This window comes from Pongo abelii, chromosome 1, assembly GCF_028885655.2.
Source record: "Pongo abelii isolate AG06213 chromosome 1, NHGRI_mPonAbe1-v2.0_pri, whole genome shotgun sequence".
Lineage (NCBI taxonomy): Eukaryota > Metazoa > Chordata > Mammalia > Primates > Hominidae > Pongo > Pongo abelii.
In genome coordinates, this window is record NC_071985.2 from 6,033,777 (window position 1) to 6,054,755 (window position 20,979).

At 41.0% G+C, this 20,979-nt stretch overlaps 1 pseudogene; it reads right to left on the reverse strand.

The window, feature by feature from the left end:
* Positions 1 to 670: 670 nt before the first annotated feature.
* Positions 671 to 19,827, reverse strand: LOC100449911 (uncharacterized; annotated as a pseudogene).
* Between the last annotated feature and the right edge of the window lie 1,152 nt (positions 19,828 to 20,979).

The window sequence follows — 20,979 nt, forward strand, 5'->3', positions numbered from 1 at the left end:
GAAGAAGACACAAGTGAATGGAAAGATATTTCATGTTCATGGATCGGGAGAATTAATAGTGTTAAAATGTCCATACTACCCAAAGCATTATATAGATTCAACACCATCCCTATCAAAATGTCAATGGCATTTCTCACAGAAATAGGAAAAACAATTCTGAAATTCATATGAAACCACAAAAGACCTGAAATGGCAAAAAAAAAAAAAAAAAAAAAAAATCTTTAGAGAAGAAAAACGAAGTTACAGGCATTACACATTCTGATTTCAAATTATATTACAAAGCTATAGTAATCAAAACACTGTGGCACTGGCAAGAAAAGGACATAAAGCAATGAAACAGAATAGAGAGCCCAGAAATAAACCCAAGCATATAAAACTCAACTAATTTTTGACAAGAACATCAAGAAAACACAATGGAGAAAGGAGAAAGAATAATTTCTTCAATAAATGGTGTTGGGAAAATTGGATATCCACCACTGGGGAGACTGGACCCTCATCTTACATCATACATAAAATTAAAGTGGATGAAAAATCTGAAACCATAAAATTTGTATAAGAAACATAGGGGAGGAAGTTTCTTGATATTGATCTTGACAATGATATTTTTGGATATCACACCAAAAGTTCAGGCAACAACAAGAATAAATAGGTAAGATTACATCAGACTACATCAAACTGAAAACCTTCTGCACATTGGCTGGGTGCGGTAATTCCCATCTGTAATCCCAGCACTTTGGGAGGCCAAGGTTGGAGCATCACTTGAGGCCAGGAGATCAAGGTCACCCTGGGCAACATAATGAGATCTGATGCTACAAAATAAATAAATAATAAAAAATTAAATGAAATAACAAAATGAAAAGACAGCCTACAGATTGAGGGAACATATGTGTATAAATTGGGACTTTCCTGGGCAAACCAAGATAAATGATTGCCTTACCTTTTTCTGGAAAAACTACTACCTGCCCTTGAGGCTGTGTTTTTGTCTTACCTAAGAATTTGCCAGTGGGTGCAACAGCATGCTGAGACAAAGCAAGAAGGTTGTATAGTTCTGATCATAAAGTGGAAAAAATCATCTTTGATGAGAAATGGAATTGAACTTGGTGCAGCTCTATCTTGACTGGGAGCCATAAAGGTAGAAATGTTGAAGACTTAATTATCACAGCCTTTGGGCATCTACAGCAGATTTTTGGGATTGAGTTGCCTGGACTTTAGGATTGCAGGTTTGGAGGTACTTTGAATAAAATGGATGTTCCTTTCCAATAAAATTCTGAAGCAACAAAGGAGGAAGTCCTTGGTAGAGGATAGTGAAGGATCCTTCCTATCAATGGAGTGAAATGTTTCATTGTATTTGCACTCTGAGGTGCAGAGATGTTTGGAGAAATCTGTTAGTGGCAGGATGAGAGGAATTGGTCTTGAGAGCTAGAAACTCCGAGGTCAAGTTTTATTGTGATATACCTAGGTATGATTTTTTTTTATTATACTATAAGTTTTAGGGTACATGTGCACAACATGCAGGTTAGTTACATATGTATACATGAGCCATGTTGGTGTACTGCACCCATTAACTCGTTATTTAACATTAGGTATATCTCCTAATGCTATCCCTCCCCCCTCCCCCCACCCCAAAACAGGCCCCAGTGTGTGATGTTCCCCTTCCTGTGTCCATGTGTTCTCATTGTTCAATTCCCACCTATGAGTGAGAACTAATCATGCATGGAGTTTATAGCACTTTGAATCTGTGGCTTGATATCTTTTGTTTGCTTTGGAAAATTCTTACTGTTTTGGAGGGGGCAATCTCAAACTTAAAGAAAATTGCAATAACAATACAAGGAACTATTTTTCTCTGTAGTGTTTATTGATAAGTGGCTGATATAATGCCCTGTCACCCTCAGTTAGTTTAATTCATATTACCTGTTGACTAGAACATTCTAAAAAACCAGAGTACAATGATCAAAGTGAGGAAATTAACTTGAGCTTACTACTACCAACAAATCTTCAGACCCCACTCAAATTTCATCAATAGTCTCAATACTGTTCTTTATATCAAAAAGATGACATCCAGAATTAATCATTTAGATTTCATGCCTCTTTAGTTTCCTTGAGTTTGGAAAAGATTGTCTGTTTTTCATGACTTTTATAACCTTGAAATTTTTGAAGATTACAGGACAATTTATTTGTAGAATATCCCTCAGTTTTGTTTTTTTTTCCTAATGTTTCCTCATTATTAGATTCATTTTTTGTAGGGTGTCACAGAAGTGATGCTTTGTTTTCTCATTGTATCCATCAAGTGGCTCATGATTTTGATTTACTCTGTTACTGATAATGCTCAACTAAACCTATTGATTAAAGTGGTTCTGCCAAGATTCTCACCTGCCAAGCTGTACTTTTCCCCTTTGTAAGTAATACGTAATTTGTGAGAAGATACCTTAAGACTACATAAATATCTAATTTCCCTTAATAAATTTCAATATTCAATTTTTATTTATATTAATATGATGTCATGAATTCCTACTTTCTTCAATGGGTTATAATTCTGTTACTGTCACTATTTTATTCTGATGTTCAAATTGTCCCATATTTGGCCTGTTGGAATCTTTTCAAGTTGGCTTCTCTGCTTTTTTTGGTCATGTCTCCATCATTCTTTGAGCATGGCCTTACTTTCTTGTACAAAAAGATATTCTGGGCTCATCTTATACCTTCTCTGCTCTAGCTTTGAAATTACCATTTCTTCAAAGAGCCCTGTTTTCTTTTAGAGGAGGATGGTTTTTAGAAACCAGGTTCTAGGTAGCAGGTGTGCTCGTTGCTGTTGAGGTGTTGCTGCTCCCAGGCCCTTTCCGTGAACAGAGCTAGGAAAGTTTGATTATATGTGTGTTAAACCTTTTACCATGTCTGATATGTCTCTTAAGCTCTTTTCTAAATTTGCATTCTATGCTTCTCAGTGCTTTTATTTTCTACTTCTTTCCATTTTTTGAGTATTCTTATTTTCTTACCAACTTTATGGAATTTGCTGTTAAACCTATCTGGTAATATCTTAATTTTAGTCATTGAAATTTTCAGTTTTATATATATATATATATATATATATATATTTTTTTTTTTTTTTTTTTTGAGATGGAGTCTTGCTCTGTTGCCCAGGCTGGAGTGCAGTGGCGGGATCTTGGCTCACTGCAAGCTCCGCCTCCCAGGTTCACGCCATTCTCCTGCCTCAGCCTCCCAAGTAGCTGGGACTACAGGCGCCCGCCACTACGCCCGGCTAATTTTTTTTTGTATTTTTAGTAGAGATGGGGTTTCACTGTTTTAGCCAGGATGGTCTCGATCTCCTGACCTCGTGATCCACCTGCCTCGGCCTCCCAAAGTTTCAGTTATAGAAAATCCATTTGACTCTTTCATAGAGTCATTAGTTTTCTGCCAAAATTTACCATCTTGTACTTTAATTTCTTGGCCATTCTTATCATTCCAGTATCTGAAGCTCCAGGGATCTATTTCTTCTGTTTAGTTTCTCTCTCTTTTGATTGACTGCTTATTCAGCAATCAACTAGGCTAAGGTAGGATCAGGATCAGGAATAGAGATTGTTTGAAGTTGAACTTTATTCCAGGTATAGGTCTTTGGGTTTCCAATCAAAATCTTGAGGTGTTTATCAGGACTGTCCTCATCAGGGGGCCCTGAACTCTGATTCTCGTGTTTTCAGCTCTGTGAAACTGCCAGTACCTCTGCTGTGTTCCTTTGCCTCTTGGCTGCTGCTTTTACTTTGGGAATCAACAGTTATAATGAGGTTTAAGGTGGCCCCAGACGCTTGATCTGACTTTGTGGATTCCTTCCTCTTCTGGATGTTAGCCCCTCCAAATTCTCACTGTCTTCATACATTTCTGAAACCTTGAAACAATTAGGGTTTTTGTTTTTTTTTTTAATCTCTGCCTAGAGTTTTTAGTTGTTCTGTGTCAGTGAACTGGTCTGAGACCACTAAATCAACCATTGACAGAGGGGGAATTTCTATTCCAGTTTGATAATTTTCTCCTGCTCACACCCAGGGTAGAGTGCAGTAGTGCCATCTCGGCTTACTGTAAACTCCGCCTACCAAGTTCAAGCGGTTCTCCTGCCTCAGCCTCCTGAGTAGCTGGGATTACAGGCGTGCACCACCACACCTGGCTAATTTTTGAATTTTTAGCAGAATTGGGGTTTCACCATGTTGGCCAGTCTGGTCTCAAACTCCTGGCCCAGGAGATCTGCCCACACTGGCCTCCCAAAGTGCTGGGATTACAGGTCTGCTTCTTTAATTTTCTGTTTGTCATTTTTTAGTGAGGGGACTTTTACAGGGCTAGCCTATCAGTTCAGTTTTCCTGTGGTGAGTGGAGTGGGGAGCTGTATTTGGGTGATGGTTGTATTTGTTAGATTGGCTCTATATAACAGAATCCCTACCTCTGCCTCCCAGAACAGACTATTATCTCTGGGTCTCATAAAATAAAAGTCTTGACATAGGTAGACCAGGGTTTGGAGGACAGTTTCATAGTCATCAGGGAATCAGGTTCCTTCTATCTTTTGTCCACTCTAGTATGTGACTTTACTCCCTGTGGTCACCTCAGGGTTCTTAATAGCTGTTAGGGTTCCAGCCATTACAGACTTCTTTGCGGTTTTCAAGGAAGATGAGGGAGGCCAAAGGGCAAAAGAGTACTTTTCCTAGATAAGCCAGATCCATAAAAGAGACTTCCTGGAAATCTCTCTCAACACTTCTGCTTGTGTGTCTTCAGTCGGAACTTATTCATAGGCCCTCACCTGACTGCAAGAGATCCTAGGAAATAAGTCTTTTATTCCAGATGTCAGTGTGCCCAGCTAAAATCAGGTTCGTGTTAGTAAGAAACGTGGGAGAATAGATACTGGGAAGCTACTAGTAGCCTCTGCCATCGTAGCTTTAAGAAACTCATATGAGGATTTCTCGGTGTATCCTGGAACATTACTTCCTAGTAAAATTTATGAAAATAGAAGAGATATTTATATAAATCACAAATTTAAGGCACTATGTCCAAAGTTTTTTAAAAGTAGTTTTAGGCCAGGCGTGGTGGCTCACGCCTGTAATCCCAGCACTTTGGGAGGCTGAGGCGGGCAGATCACCTGAGGTCGGGAATTTGAGACCAGTCTGGCCAACATGGTGAAACACTGTCTGTACTAAAAATACAAAAATTAGCTGGGCGTGGCGGCGGGCACCTGTAATCCCAGCTACTCGGGAGGCTGAGGCAAGAGAATCGCTTGAACCCCGGAGGCGGAGGTTGCAGTGAGCCGAGATCACACCATTGCACTACAGCCTGAGGGACAAGAGCGAGACTTCATCTCAAAAACAAACAAACAAACAGTTTCATAATTTTTAAATAAACAGGTCTCCTTTGAGTGCTTACAGAGTAGATAAGAGGTAAGGATGTGTGTATTGTGTTCCAGTATTGGTTGTTGATCTGCTATGTAACATTTGGGAAAGTCACTTTTAAATGCCTGTGTGCAGTCTCTTTATTGGTAGTAAACTATTCCTATATAAGGAGTCTTTGATAAGCGTGAATAAGAGAACTTCTCTCTAGGGCTAAAGATGTTCTCTCAGTAAACACATATTATGAACACATAATTATTTTTTTGTAGGTCACTAGGTTATGTTTAGTGGTGAATAGCTTTGTCAAATTGTATAAAATATACTTCATACTAGGGTGTTTAAGGTAAAACAAATATTAACCATTATTATTGAAGTGCGTTTCCATGGGTAAAAATGCGTCATTCTTCTCAACCATTAAATCGCTTAATAACACTTACCTCCCAGAATTATTGTAAGAATAAATTGTGACAGTATAAAACATGTGAATGCTTAAAAATCTACTCTCTTGGTAATTTTCAAGCATACAACATATTGTTATTAACTATAGTCACCATGATGTACAATAGATCTCTTGAACTTATTCCCCCCGTCTAACTGAAATTTGGTATCCTTTGACCAATGTGTCTCTGATCCCCTCACTCTCCAGCCTCTGGTAACCACAATTTTACTCTCTGCATATATGATAACACTAATTCTTGTTATTTGTAGGTACTTCTACATGGCTGTGTAAAGAACCATAATGGTGTCAGAGGGGGATTATCTTTGAAATGCTCTTTGTTTCTGTGATTGATTGGAAGTTTTGTCCATTTAAGTGATTCACTACTCTGATAAAATTTCACACAATGCAGCGATACTAAATAACTTTGTTGAAAAAATGTGGCTCCCAAGGTACAGCTATTTTTTATAAATAAGTTAACCTGAAAGAGGCATGTTCAGAGTGCTAAACATCTCCAGTGTGACCGTACCTCCCTTCAGCACCTTGCATTACTACCTGATAGCACATTCGATACTATGGAGATTCAGTTCATTATCTTTAAAGAATATTAGAAGGAAAAAGAGCTATAAAAGTTTCCTCTTGCCGGGCACGGTGGCTCATGCCTGTAATCCCAGCACTTTGGGAGGCCAAAGTGGGGGTGGATCACCTGAGGTCAGGAGTTCAAGACCAGCCTCGTCAACATGGTGAAACCTGGTCTCTACTAAAAACACAAAAATTAGCTGGGTGTGGTGGCAGGCACCTGTAATCCCAGCTACTCAGGAGGCTGAGGCAGGAGAATTGCTTGAACCTGGAAGGTGGAGGTTACAGTGAGCCGAGATCACACCACTGCACTCTAGTCTGAGCAACAGAGCAAGACTCCCCCTCAAAAAAAATAATAATAATTAAAAAAAAGTTTACTCTTAAAATGAATTAACACTGGGTCCTACTGGAACCATGTTCTAGCATTTTCAATGCCTTGGCCTTTCCTGCTGCTATTTGTGTAGTGTGTGAATTCTGGGGTTTATACGAGTCTACAAACCAAAAGCACTCTTTATGTCTCAGTTTCGTTGTGGTTAAAATGAGATAGATCCAGTTGAACTAAAACAGTAGGATTGTAAGAATAGGATTGTTCCTCTGGATGTTTGCTCTGTACTTGGTTTTCAACTTTACCTGAAAAGAATTTCAAAACTAAAAATACCATATGAATGAAAAAGGAGAGCCTGCAATTTTGAAAGTATTTCAGGCCCTGTGGAATCTGTAGGCATATTAACTTTATATAATCAGAGATGCAACGGAGAAACTACTTAGCCTTGCAAAATCAAAGTGATACAATTCTAATAGCACAATGGCATAAAAACATGATAAGATACCTGGAAAAATAATATACAACATATAAGAAGTAAAATTTATCTCAAAAGCATTGTCCTTGGGTGATCAAGCCCCAATATTTATAGAAAAGTTGCATATAAATATAGGAGTGAAAAAAAGAAGAAAAATATTAGGTTTTCAAAGAACAGAGGAAATTTGAGGGACAAACTTTTTTTATTTTTTTTAGACAAAGTCTCACTCTGTCGACAGGCTGGAGTGCAGTGGCGTGATCTCAGCTCAATGCAACCTCCACCTCATGGGTGCAAGCAAATCTCCCACTTCAGCCTCCTGAGTAGCTGTGACTACAGGTGTGCGCCACCACACCCAGCTAATTTTTGTATTTTTAGTAGAGACGGGGTTTCACCATGTTGGCCAGATGGACATGACCTCTTGACCTGGTGATCCACCCTTCTCGGACTCCAAAAGTGCTGGGATTACAGGCATGAGAAACCATGCCCAGCCTTCAGGGGCAAACCTTTAAATAAAAAAGAAAGCAATGTGACAGTAAAATCAAGTTAAAATGGAATGTTATGCTAATGAAAGGAACAAATCAACAGAAGTTATCCAGTCTTAAATTGGCCCTTTTTCAGGTTTTTGGAACAGAGGTGACCCCATTGACTGTATTTCTAGTTAAAGGAATACATATTCTTCCTGCCACCCAATAAACAAACCAAAACAGACAGAAGACGAGAAGCTAAGAGAGGGAGGAAAATACAAAAGTAAGAGGGGGAATAGAGGTATATACCAAACATCATAAAAGCTACATTCTTCAAGATTGGAGAAGGAAGTCCCTTGTCCCATCAGCAAATTCTCCACTGGGGCTTTTATGATGCCCTTGGCGATGTACCAAGGGCAGGTAGCATTGCTGATGCATAGTGATTTTTCAAAAGCCGACCCAATTTTACTCAGTGTCATAACTCTTTTTCAATTCTCTGCAGACAGTGCCTTCTTGCTTCCGTGGGGACTGACCGCTCCCTCCACCCTGCCTGTGGCACATCACTTGGTACCCTTGGGTTTTATAAAATGAGCCATTTTAAGTTATAATTGCATAAGGGAATTTGGTGAGCAGAGCGGAGTGTTGCTTCATTTCCAAAGGTAATTAATCGTGTGTGTATTAAAGGCCACTACTTTTCCCAGCTTGCTCTTTGTTCTCCATCATCTGTTGTGGGTCACTTGTGCTTTCTGTTTTTAACACCTATGTTGCTGAAGTCATTTCTCCAATTCATGATCCATGAAACTGCTTCAGCAGTGAAAATGGCACTCCTCAGCTTCAAATCAACATTTTTATATTTCCCTCTAGGTCAAGATCCAAGCTATGGAAGAAATCAGGATATGTCAATTTTCTAGAGCAGCCAAGTTTTCTAAAAGTCTACCTAGCCATGTAGTTATGTAGCCTCACTCTCGCTTAAATAAAGAAAATTAAAAAGCACACCAGAAAAGACTTTTCTTGTTAAAAACACATGTTTATTGTAGAAAATATAGTAAGGAAAAAGAAGAAAATATAAGGCAACTAGAATTTCTCTAGTTAGAGATAACTATTATTTATTTGAGAGTATGTGTATATATCTATATTTATATATAGACATTCAGCTCTTAGGGACTAGATACATATACTGTTTCATAAGCTTTTTTCACAGAATAGATTATAATCAGTTATCTTTGTTATCACCACAGCATTTTTTTCTCGAAGACCTTCTGGAATGAGGCATTTGCTTTTCTATCTAGAGACCCTATCCTTTCAAAAGGTCCTTTCTCTGTGGAAAGAGCTATTCTGGCCACAGTTACTGCCAAGAAACGAGGTGTTAGAAAAGGCCTAAAGTTAAGTGCAGAACTGCTGTGTTTTGATGAATATTCTGTTGTTTTGAGAGGAGGTAGAAGCATTCTCAGCTTCAGGATATTTGGTCACTACTCATTGGTCTCTCTGAGAAGTAGCAAACTTCAAAGATTAAATATGAAGGCATGAATTATGTAATGCCTAGATGTCAGTGGCGGAGAAGGTATCTGAGCAAATTCAGAATTTTATACCTGTCTCCACGGGCCTAGTGTGAAGAACAGTCATCTGTGTAAGTGGGTCTTTGTGTATATGGTACTGACATCAGGTCACTGAGTCAGAAACTTAGAGCTGTAAGGAAAGTGAGGTGCTCTCCCGTCCAGTGTTCTGGAATTTCTTCTGCAGTGGCCCCCAACAGCAGGTGGCAGCCTCGTCCATGATTGTATTCTAAGTGATATGGTATTACTCTTTCTATTGGCAATCCATTTCACTAATGGATAGTTCTAGAGATCTGAAATATTGAGATTTAGCTCAGTATTGTTTATATGAAGATAAATTCCGCTTTCCAACAACTCTCTTGCATGTGTCTAACATCTGCCGCATGGAGTGTCACAGGTTATGCTTCATACTTGTCTCCTTGAGTCTTTTTTTCCCAAACACCCTGAGTTTTTGAATGTTTGACATGCCAGCTGGCTTTCTCTGGATGTACTTCTCGTGTGTAAATTTCCTTCTCTGTGAGGTATTCATACTGAACATGACTTCCAAGTGTGTTTGGGTCTGTGCAGAAGACAATAGGACTGTGATTTCTGATGATTAAAACCTAGATTGTATGTTACTGTAATCAGATCCTGAGGTTGAGTTAGCATGTTTTACAGCATCTGAGTCGCTCTGTTGGAGGAAAGTGTATGTGATGGGCATTTGTTTGCTTCCCCACCAGATTCTCTACCTTCACCCTTCCTGCAAGATTCCCTAGGAAGCTGACTTCTGCTGAATGCACCACTGAGGTTCTCTGCTTTCTAGATTCCAGTTGAGTTTGGTTCATGGGAGGCCTTGGCAGAAATTTTGAAAGTAAGAGCAAATAATAACCATTACAAAAAAATAACATGAATGTGTCCTTCTATCTATGGCCTCAGCTCCTGTTGGGAAGCCTTGGTGCCAGTCCCTCGGTGCTTCACCATTTCTAATTAGTTCCTGTTTTAGTCTGCTTTTGTGTGCGTGCATGTGTGTATGTGTGTGTGTGTGTGTGTGTGTGTGTGTGTGTGGTTATAAAGGAATACCAGAGGCTGAGTAATTTTAAAGAAGAGAGATTTATTTGGTTCACACTTCTGAAGGTGTGCAAGAAGCATGGCGCCACCATCTGCTTCTGGTGAAGGCGTTAGGCTGTTTCCACTCATGGCAGAAGGGGAAGGGAAGCTGGCATGTGCAGAGATCACGTGGCGAGAGAGGAAGGGGTTTGTGCCAGGCTCTTGTTAACAACCAGCTCTTGTGGGAATTAAGAGAGCTAGAACTAGGTGGGCACGGTGGCTCACGCCTGTAATCCCAGCACTTTGGGAGGCTGAGGCAGGCGGATCACCTGAGGTGAGGAGTTTGAGACCAACCTGGCCAACATGGTGAAACCCTGTCTCTACCAAAAATACCAAAAATTAGCTAGGCATAGTGGCAGGCACCTGTAATCCCAGCTACTCAGGAGGCTGACACAGGAGAATGGGTTGAACCTGCGAGGTGGAGGTTGCAGTGAGCCAAGATCGCACCACTGCACGCCAACCTGGGCAGCAAGAGTGAAACTCCATCTCAAAAAGAAAAAAAAGAGAGAGTGAGCAAGAACTCACTTGGATGGCATGAAGACATTCACGAGAGGTCCACACTCAGGACCAAAACGCCTCCCATTAGGCGCCCCCTCCAACAATGGGGATCACATTTCAACATGAGTTTGGAGTGGTCAAATATCTAAACCCTAGCAGTTCCCTTAACCCTGGAAAGAGACCCTTCATTAAACTCTTTCTGCTTAATCCTATGAGAGTGCAACAATTTCCTGCTAGGACCCTGACAGATAGAGGGACTATACAGACGACTAAAATGCTGAGGAATTTTTCAAATGAACTGCACCCAACAGACTTCCCTGATTCTGAATATATCAAACTATTTTATTTTATTTTATTTATTTTTTTGAGATGGAATCTCGCTCTGTCGCCCAGGCTGGAGTGCAGTGGTGCAGTCTCGGCTCCCTGCAACCTCCGCCTCCTGGGTTCAAGCGATTCTCCTGCCTTAGCCTCCCGAGTAGCTGGGACTACAGGCGTCCACCAGCATGCCCAACTAATTTTTTATTTTTAGTAGAGATGGGGTTTCACCATGTTGACCAGGCTGGTCCTGAACTCCTGACTTTGTGATCCGCCCACCTCAGCTTCCCAAAGTGCTTGGATTACAGGTGTGAGCCGCTGCCCCCAGCCAAACTTTTTTAAAACCCCCAAATAGTACTTTGAACTTCACCTGCAGGGAGTTATTCAAGTTGGTTGTCAGCCAGTTATTTCAGGTTGTTAAGATCATCTGGCTCTTGATTTTATTAATCATCTTAGCCTTCCCTTCCAACAATTTGCCGACTTTGTGCAAATTTTATTAATATGTAATCTCTGTCTTTATCCATGAAGAGGCAGTATAGTATCATGAGGAAAAATAGACTTTGGAGTAGGCAGAAATTAGGTTTGAATTACTAGCCACAAGGCTTTGGAAACATTACTTAAACTCTATAAGCTTCAATTTCTTTATAAGGTAGGTATAAAACCTGAAAGTTTTGGCATGAGTTTAGTACAACTGTCTGTGAAGCCCTTATGGACTGCTTGGTCCACGTAGGCATTTGATAAATGGCGGTTTTATATAGAGGAGGGAAATGGAAGCTATCTCAAAAAGAAATCAGGGAAATAAGAATGCCATCTGAAATCTGTCATATGAGAATGAGAGGAGCATAGACTGGTTTTGAGTGTGGGGTGAGGAATAGGGGAGGGGAGGAGATAAGTGAACTGCCCCTCAGACGCCAGGAGGAGAAAAATGATGTCACTGGGAACTGCAGTCATTTGAAAAGATAACAATCAAGCATTTCTTTCAGAGCCCTGTTCATCTTTCAGTGGCTTTGCTTCTCCAGATGCTTTTGCTCCTTCAATTATCTCTGCCTTCTCCCATTTCCTCTCCAACCATCTCTTCCCTTCCTTAATTCAGAATTTTTCTCCCTCTTTTCAAGGCATAGTGTTTTGATTTATAAATTAGTTCTGTTTCTGTTTCCTAATTTATTAGTTTCTGATTTCTCATTTATTTATTTTGAGATGGTGTGTCACTCTGTGGCTCCAGTTGGAGTGCAGGCACAGTACCATGATCTCAGCTCACTGCAACCTCCGCCTCCTGGGTTCAAGAGATTCTCCTGCCTCAGCCTCCCAAGTAGCTGGAATTACAGGTGTGCACAACCACACCTGGCTAGTTTTTGTATTTGTAGTAGAGACAAGATTTCACCATGTTGGCCAGGCTGGTCTGGAACTCCTGACCTCAGGTGATCTGCCTGCCTCAGCCTCCCAAAGTGCTGGGACTACAGATGTGAGTCACCGTGCCTAGCCTTCCTTCATATTTATTAATACATTATTTCCAGTTTCCTAGGGATAGTTGTTCAACCTTTACTAGCTTTTTGTTGTTCATACTGAATACATTTATTTTTATTGTGGTATAGCTATTTCCCACATGTGATTTTTTTTTTTTTTTTGAGATAGGATCTTGCTCTGTTGCTGAGGCTGGAGTGCAGTGATATGATCATGGCTTGCTGAAGCCTTGAACTGCTGAGGTCAGGTGATTCTCCCACCTTAGCCTCCCAAGTGGCTGGGATTACAAGAAGTACCACTATACCTGGCTATTTAAAATTTTTTTTGCGTGTGTGGAGATGGAGTCTCCCTATGTTGTCCAGGCTGGTTGCGAACTCCTGGCCTCAACTGATCCTGCCACCTTGGCATCTCAAAATGCTGGGATTACACATGTGTAATATTTTTATTGTCACTATTTTCCACACATTCTGGAAATTTTATTTGGATTTCTTTTCTTTTTTTTTTTTTGACAGAGTCTTGCTGTGTCACCTAGGCTGGACTGCAGTGGTGCAATCTCAGCTCACCGCAACCTCCACTTTCTGGGTTCAAGGAATTCTCCTGCCTCAGCCTGCTGAGTAGCTGGGATTACAGGCATGTGCCACCAGGCCCAGTTAATTTTTGTATTTTTAGTAAAGACAGGGTGTCACCATGTTGATGAGGCTGGTCTTGAACTCCTGACCTCAAGTGACTTGCCCACCTTGGCCTCCCAAAGTACTGGAATTACAGGCGTGAGCCACTGTACCCAGCCTGGATTTCTTTTTGACATAGAATTATTTAAGAGAAAGCTTTTAAATTTCCTTGCTGTAATTTCTAGTTTTGTTGTGTCATAATCTGAGAATATAATCTGTAGCACTTCTACATTCTCTACTTTGCTTAGATGTTTTTGGGGCGGGATGTGTAATATGTACTCAATTTTGTAAACATTTTATGGACGTACAAATTTCAATGTTTACTTTTTCAGGCTATAGGCTTTGCTACATAATTTTTGTGTATTTTGTGGTCCTCATGTGGATTTTTTAATTATCTTTTTGCTGTGATAGAGATTAGAAGGGTAAATTAATGTCTCATTTACCATCATTTTTCTTTGTGTATCTCTTTTCATTTCCGGATTCTTTGGCTTTATGAAATCTTTATGTATAAAAGTTGTCCACACATATCTTTATGCACAATGTTTTGGATTTTACCCTTCATAATGAGCTTTTTTCGCTCCTTTGAATTTGACCTGGGCTGGTGTTAACAGCCCAGGTGTAAAATTCCAGTGAGAAAGAAGTCTGATGAGGAGTCAGTAGAATCTTCGGGTTGCTGAGAGCTGCTCAGGACCACGGACAGCTCCCTGCACTCCAGGGAACATCCTGATTTGGTGTCTTGAGTATTGTGAATCACAGTTAGAGCAGAAACATGGAGAATCACCTTAAAATGGTAAATTGGCTTCTGGTCTTGCATAAGACTTCATTGAGGCCTAATGGGCTATGCAGGTCTACTGTCCAAAGTAGAGAGGTTATTCCTAGTGTCTTTAATATTACTGTCCCTTTAGGCAATTATCCTTATGGTAAGGGAGACTGCATTAAGCTATTTTGGCTGAGGCATATTTTTATAAATTCATCCAATTAGCTTCCCTTGTTGTAGTTTTGGCTCACCAAACATTGTTCTGATTATAATTTAGCAACCCATATAATTTCATCTGCAGGGAGAGTCTGTACTAGGCATGACGATGCTTACATATCAGCCTGTGTGACTGCAAGAGTCTCAGTATAATTTGATAACATGGCACTCAGATTCTATACATTATTCTCTGTGTGTTTAGTGAGTGTGATGACATAACCTTCAGAAAGATTCATCCTTTCTCACGTATTGATAAATCAACTTTTGCATCTACATGGTTGAGAGCCAGAAATTAAAACCTTATTAATTCACTAAGGCATCCCTGTGACTGTAGTCTTCCAACTAGCTCCGTTCTGGGGCACTCTGACATCACTGTACACTTTCCAATAAAAGCAGGGAGTGTATGTGATTAAAGGGAGAGCCCTGTGGCACTCCTGAAAAATCTCCCCTCCCAGTTCACATTGACTTATTAACCAACACTCATGATCATGTGAAACTCTAGAACTGGATCTGGGTGCCTGGCAGGATGACATGGTGTGAGGCTCAAGCAGCACTGGGGAATTCACACATCTGTTTATTTCTGAGAGAAAAAGTTTAAAGCAAAATAATATCTTTTAACAAACGTTTGTATTTGACTAAAAAGGAAGGAAGCACTTAATTTATGAATTTGCTAATTGCTCTTCTCAGCTGAGAATATCTGTGTTGAATATTAGTCATTATCCAGATTTGGCACAGAATAATCCCGAGGGTTAAATGACATTGTTCCTACAGTGGGCACCTGAAGACTGGCTATAAAAGCAATCCGGGCCAGGGGCGGTGGCTCACGCCTGTAATCCCAGCACTTTGGGAGGCCAAGGTGGGTGGATCATGAGGTCAGGAGTTTGAGACCAGCCTGGCCAACATAGTGAAACCTCATCTCTACTAAAAACACAAAAAAATTAGCTAGGCATGGTGGCAGACACCTGTAATCCCAGCTACTTGGGAGGCTGAGGCAAGAGAATCACTTGAACCTGGGAGGCAGAGGTTGCAGTGAGTCCAGATTGCGCCAATGCACTCCAGCCCAGGTGACAGTGTGAGACTCTGTCCAAAAAAAAAAAAGGAAAAATAAATAAATAAAAGCAACCCTAACACTACTGAGGCTATTGACAGTGGCACTTTGCTCTTCTGTTAGGACCTTGGGAAAATTTTTTCCCGCTGAATACAGTACAATAAACTTGGTTCTTATTTCTCTTTCTTTCCCCCTCCCTTTTTCTTCCCTCCCCACCACCACATGCACACACACAAATAGACAGATTTGTTTATATTTGACTTTCTAAAAACCTGTTACTAGAAAGGCACATTAATACATTTCTCCTGTGCTGATAGTAATCAGGCAACTCTGGTTTCTATCTGAAGCAATTTCTTACATATTAAATGGCAGAAAAAGGGCATCCTTCTGTTTTTATAGAGAGCCTTTCTTTATGAAGACTAATGACCACATTAGTTAGTCAGTCAGTCAATAATACTTACCAAATGTCAGTAGAGCAGGAGTGAACACCAATAGAAAATCACATTTTACAAATGCAATTTACTTGGTATCCTGACATGCCATGTCATAATAATTATTGAGGCTTCTCTTCTCTGCTGCATTTGTCTAATGAATGTGGCTAGAGAAATATGGGTGTCCATGTAGCCTCCTGGAAGCACCTGTATGACTTTTCTAGAAGCGAGGTTCCTGGATAAAGATGAATTTTTAAAAGCTGTAATGAATGAGCAGCAATAGCAGAAGGAGAAAAGTGAGTGAGGGCTCTCCAAGAAGCCATCTGGCAGGCTAAGGGTTCTGAGGGAAGCTCTGGTTTCAGAAGCAACTCAGGAATTACTTCTGTCATATTAGGATGTGATGGTAGGAGATTGGGGACTCTGGGGACTAGAAGTTATTTAATTTCCTGTCTACAATCCTTAGAAGAGGTTTTGAGACTTGCAACCTAGGACCTTAACTAATTATCTTCCCTCAGTGTTGATAGAATTCTTTATTATACATGTTAATATCGGATTAGTCAGGATGGGCTAGATTATGCTGTGTTAACAGCCATTCCCTAAATCTCTGTGGCTCAACAGGGAGCTCTACCTGTCATGGTCACTTGGGACCCAGGCTTTGGGTATAAGGCTACAGCACATGGAAAATGTATGAATGTCTCTCAGATTCTTAAAGCTTCTGCTGGAAGTGATATGTCATTCTGCTCACAGTTCATTGGCTAAATGAGTCACATGGCTCTCTCTAACTTCAAGGATGGTATGAAATTGCAATCCTACCATGTTTCTAGAAGGAGAACCAGCCCTAATCACAATGCTACATGTTTATAGCTTGCCTCATAGAGTTTACTGTATTCTCCTGGTATAATTTTCTTACATGCTCAACTGGAGAGGAAGCTCTTAAATTAAAAAAAAATCACAGTAAATTTCCTTTAAAAGATTTATTTTACAACTCTGGCATGATGAAGCACAATGGAGTCCTTAGTAATTGACTCCATCTCTTCCATCAGATAAAATCTTGAGAACTGAAGTTAAAATTTGAATAATGAAGCCAAAGGAAAAAGATTAAATGAATTTTAAGATAATTGAGATAAGAACAACTGTGGCATCAGCATAATTCAATTTAATAATGTATTAAATATTTTGCAGAAAAGTGAAAACAAATTGATAGCCAAATCAATGCAGCAGTAAGCCACCATTTGGTCTAATTTCTTGCTGAATTAACAAAAAAAGCACTAGTTTAGTTATATAAACGTGTCTGATATTTATACAAACAACAGAATTTGCTGGTAGCATTATCACTGGAAAATAAGATGTGTACTTAATTCTTGCATGTTCTGAGCCCATCTAGGAAGAACATAAAAGATGAAGAACAAAGCAATCACAGGACGTTATCATGAAAATATCACCTTTGGCTGGAGTAAAGTTTTGGCTAAATGTGGCACTAGTATTTATTACAGCTCACCTTTTTATAATGAAAGGCTATGGACTGAACATTCTTATTATTTCCCATTTTCTTCCTACTCTATCCCAACACACATGCACATGCATGCACACGTGCACACACACACACTGGCACCCACACCCATGCATGTGGGACACACAGAGCAGCCCAGGCAATTTCAATTGTTGGCAGCTTTGCTTTTATTAGGTATTGGTCTACTGACTTGCTTTCTCTTTAGAGAGGCTAAATGAAACCAAACTCATTTCTACCCAGTTAGCCTGCTGGAACCTATAACAGTTACTGTAATGTTAAAAGCAGTAAAACAAAATAAAAACCAATCAGCTCACTTACTCCCGAAGTCTGCAGTTCGGTGTTTAGCTTTAAAACGTATGCTCTGGGCGTCCTGTGGTGGCTACCAGAGGCTTTGGTGAGTCATTGTCAACCTAGTGGCTAGAGAAGTGCTGGAATGCCCCTCTTAAATACAGAGCCACGTTTGTCCTTCAGAATGGCTGCTTGAACGAATTTATTGCTCAACTTGGAAGGCCGTTTTTTATAACCCACTGCAGTTGTGCTTCATGGGTTTCTCCACCTATCCTGTAAAGTGTATTGGGAAATTACTTTTGTAGATTTCCTCACACTGCAGTGACTAGGGAAATCACCCATTTGTTATTATCTAATGAGGAGAAAGTGGCAACATCTAGAAGCACTGCTCCCATCCTCCTCCCCAGCCCCCACAGACACCTACCTCAGGCCCTCCCAGTCTCAGGTGAGCAGAGGGCCCCACCTTCGGAGGTTGCCTCCCTTCCACCTTCACCAATCCTTTGACCAGATTATCCCCAAGGAAATGTCAATTTCCAGGCAGCAAGGGAATCATAAAGATAAGATCATTGAGAGATTTTTTTCCTCCGTGATTGGCAGTTTATATTTTCCTGGGGTCTACAAATCTGACAGCATTTATTAAATTTTCTAGTTTGATATTGACCTCTGTCTGATGCTGGGCTGTCACCATGCCCAAGACTGAGGGGACCCACCATCTAGCTAGAAGGCATGGATCAATTCCAACTGTCCTACCCCTAGCCTGTGGGCAGCAGAAAGCTCTCAGGCTCTGGCAGAGGAGTCCCAGGGGCGGAATGCATGATCTTCCACTGCGCTTCCCAGCCTTGCTGAGCAGCAAAACAGACCATGAGCAGGTCTCCCTTGAATTCATTTGCTTGATTTGTCCTTGAGTGTCCTTGGATGGGTTTGTTCCCTCCTTGTCCAGTATGTCTTGGTCATCCTGATTCCTGGGCTTGGCTCCCAGGTTGATTCTTTCCCTGACATAAAACAGGCACTATGGGCAAAGACACCTGCAGCCTTGGAGAGACCAGAGATGCTGGAAGTTTCCTGTTGGCACTCAGGAAAGCTGAGAGCATTTGATGAGCATCTTTTGGTCCATTAGTTAAAACCACACTGGGTTCTTTATAGTGGTTAGTTAGCTCTGGGCTATGGGATTGTGGAAGACATTTATTTCTTCTTTGGATTCACCTGGATTTTCTGCAATGGACATGTATCGATAAAATACATGGTGCTTTTCAGAAATTGCCCCATCATCATGTTGCTGTTGTTATTGATATTGTTGTTTCTGATGGATAGAGATCTAGGTCTGACACTCCAAGCAATGTGAACAGCATTTACCTTGATAAGCATTCTTACATCTTAACTCCTGGGAATTTTAAATAGAAGTGTTCCGTGTGATTAAATTAACAGGTTTAGAGATGGGTGTCTTGGTTATTTCCTTTGTTCTCCTCCTGGTAGCTGCCTGCACTCACAGCATGTTGGGAATGGTGATTATAAATGTAACCATGCTCTCTTCTTGTAAGTGGAGAGCCCAGGTACCTCTTATCCAGCATGTGACCCTCTCTCTACCTCAGGATAGTCATACTCTTAGGCTTCCTGGATTTATTCAGGGCCAAAGGAGTGGTCAAGGTCCTTTTTGTTTTGCCCTGTTCCCTTTGGAAAACATTTAGTTTATGCCCACGTTAGAGATTGCAAAATATAGGCACATATTCTCACTAATGTGGTCTGCATGTCCCTTTGCAAGGACATGCAATGTGACTTCACTACTCCTTTCATCAAGAAAAGGAGCCTCTTGGCCAGGTGCGGTGGCTCACTCATGTAGTCCCAGCACTTTGGGAGGCCAAGGCGGGCGGATCACGAGGTCAGGAGATCGAGACCATCCTGGCTAACACGGTGAAACCCCATCTCTACTAAAAAAATACAAAAAAAAAAAAAAAAAAAAAAAAAAGCCAGATGTGGTGGCAGGCGCCTGTAGTCCCAGATACTCGGGAGGCTGAGGCAGGAGAATGGCATGAACCCAGGAGGCAGAGCTTGCAGTGAGCCTAGATCGCACCACTGCACTCCAGCCTGGGCAACAGAGCGAGACTCCAACTCAAAAAGAAAAGAAAAGAAAAGGAGGCTCTTTACCCTAATCTGGGCAGGCCTTGCAACCTGATTTGCCAAAAAAAATATGAAGGAAGCAATGTGGTGTAATTTTCAAGGCTAGAACATAAGAAGCCTTGGAGCTTCTGCTTTTACTGTCTTCAGATGCTGCCTGAAACCACTGTAAGAAGCTCTAACCTACGAGGATAAGGGGTGAGCCCAAGAGCATCAAGGCTCCCATCAACAGCCAGTCCTGTGAGGGAGGCCATCTTGGACCTGCCAGCTCAGTAAACCCTTTTGCTGGACACAGCCCAGGGAAGGAACCCTGGCAAAATTAAATCATGTGGTCAGTTTGCGGGGTGGTTATTACACAGCAGTAGATGATTGAAAAGGCCCAGTGTCTTCTTGGGGACTGAAACACCCACCTCCTGTTCATGTTGATGATACACAGTGAGCAGAATATGGATGTGGGAGTGGTGTTGGTTGCAGGTGAGGTAGAGAAGCAGTGAACAGAGCACGAAGACCTGATGTTCCAGTGTCGGGAGTTTAGACTTGCTCCTAACAGCGGCCATAGGCAGATTTAGGCAAGAGAGTAACGTGGTCAGATTTTCATTTTGGAAAGTTACTCTGACATCCATGTGGAGAATGAACTTGAAGGTCACAAGGCTGATGGGGCCAGGAAGACAACTTGAGAGGTGATGGTAGTAATCTACTCAAGAGTTCATTATGAGCTGGGGAATGGGGAGGTGTTAGAGAAGAGAATATGGATTTGAAGAGCTGAGGGATGTTAAAAAGGCAAAACTGGGCCAGGGATGGTGGCTCACGCCTGTAATCCCAGCACTTTGGGAGGCCAAGGTGGGCAGATCATGAGGTCAAGAGATTGAGATCATCTGGGCCAATATGGTGAAACCCCCTCTCTACTAAAAATACAACAATTAGCTGGATGTAGTGGCACACACCTATAATCCCAGCTACTTGGGAAGCTGAGGCAGGAGAATTGCTTGAACCCAGGCAGCGGAGGTTGCAGTGAGCTGAGATTGCACCACCGCACACCAGCCCAGTGACAGAGCAAGACTCCGTCTAAAAAAAAAAAAAAGGAAAATTGTTGGGACTTGTAATTAATTGGGTGAGGAAACTGAGTGGCAAATGGTCTCAGCTCTACACATGGAGAGCCCTGGGGACATAGGGAGAGCACATTTGGAAGGAAAGATGATGATTTTAGTTCTTAAAATTGTGTTTGTGGAGGAGGCATTCAGACAGAGAATTCTGTTGGGCAGTTTTATGTAGAGAACTACATCTAAAGAGGTCAGAAGTGAACTTCAATAAAATTGAGGTGACCAATGATCACCAGTTTTAAAGAGGACATATTTTCTTTTTCTGTTAAAGGGAACACACCTATGAGTCAGAAAGCCAGACTTTTA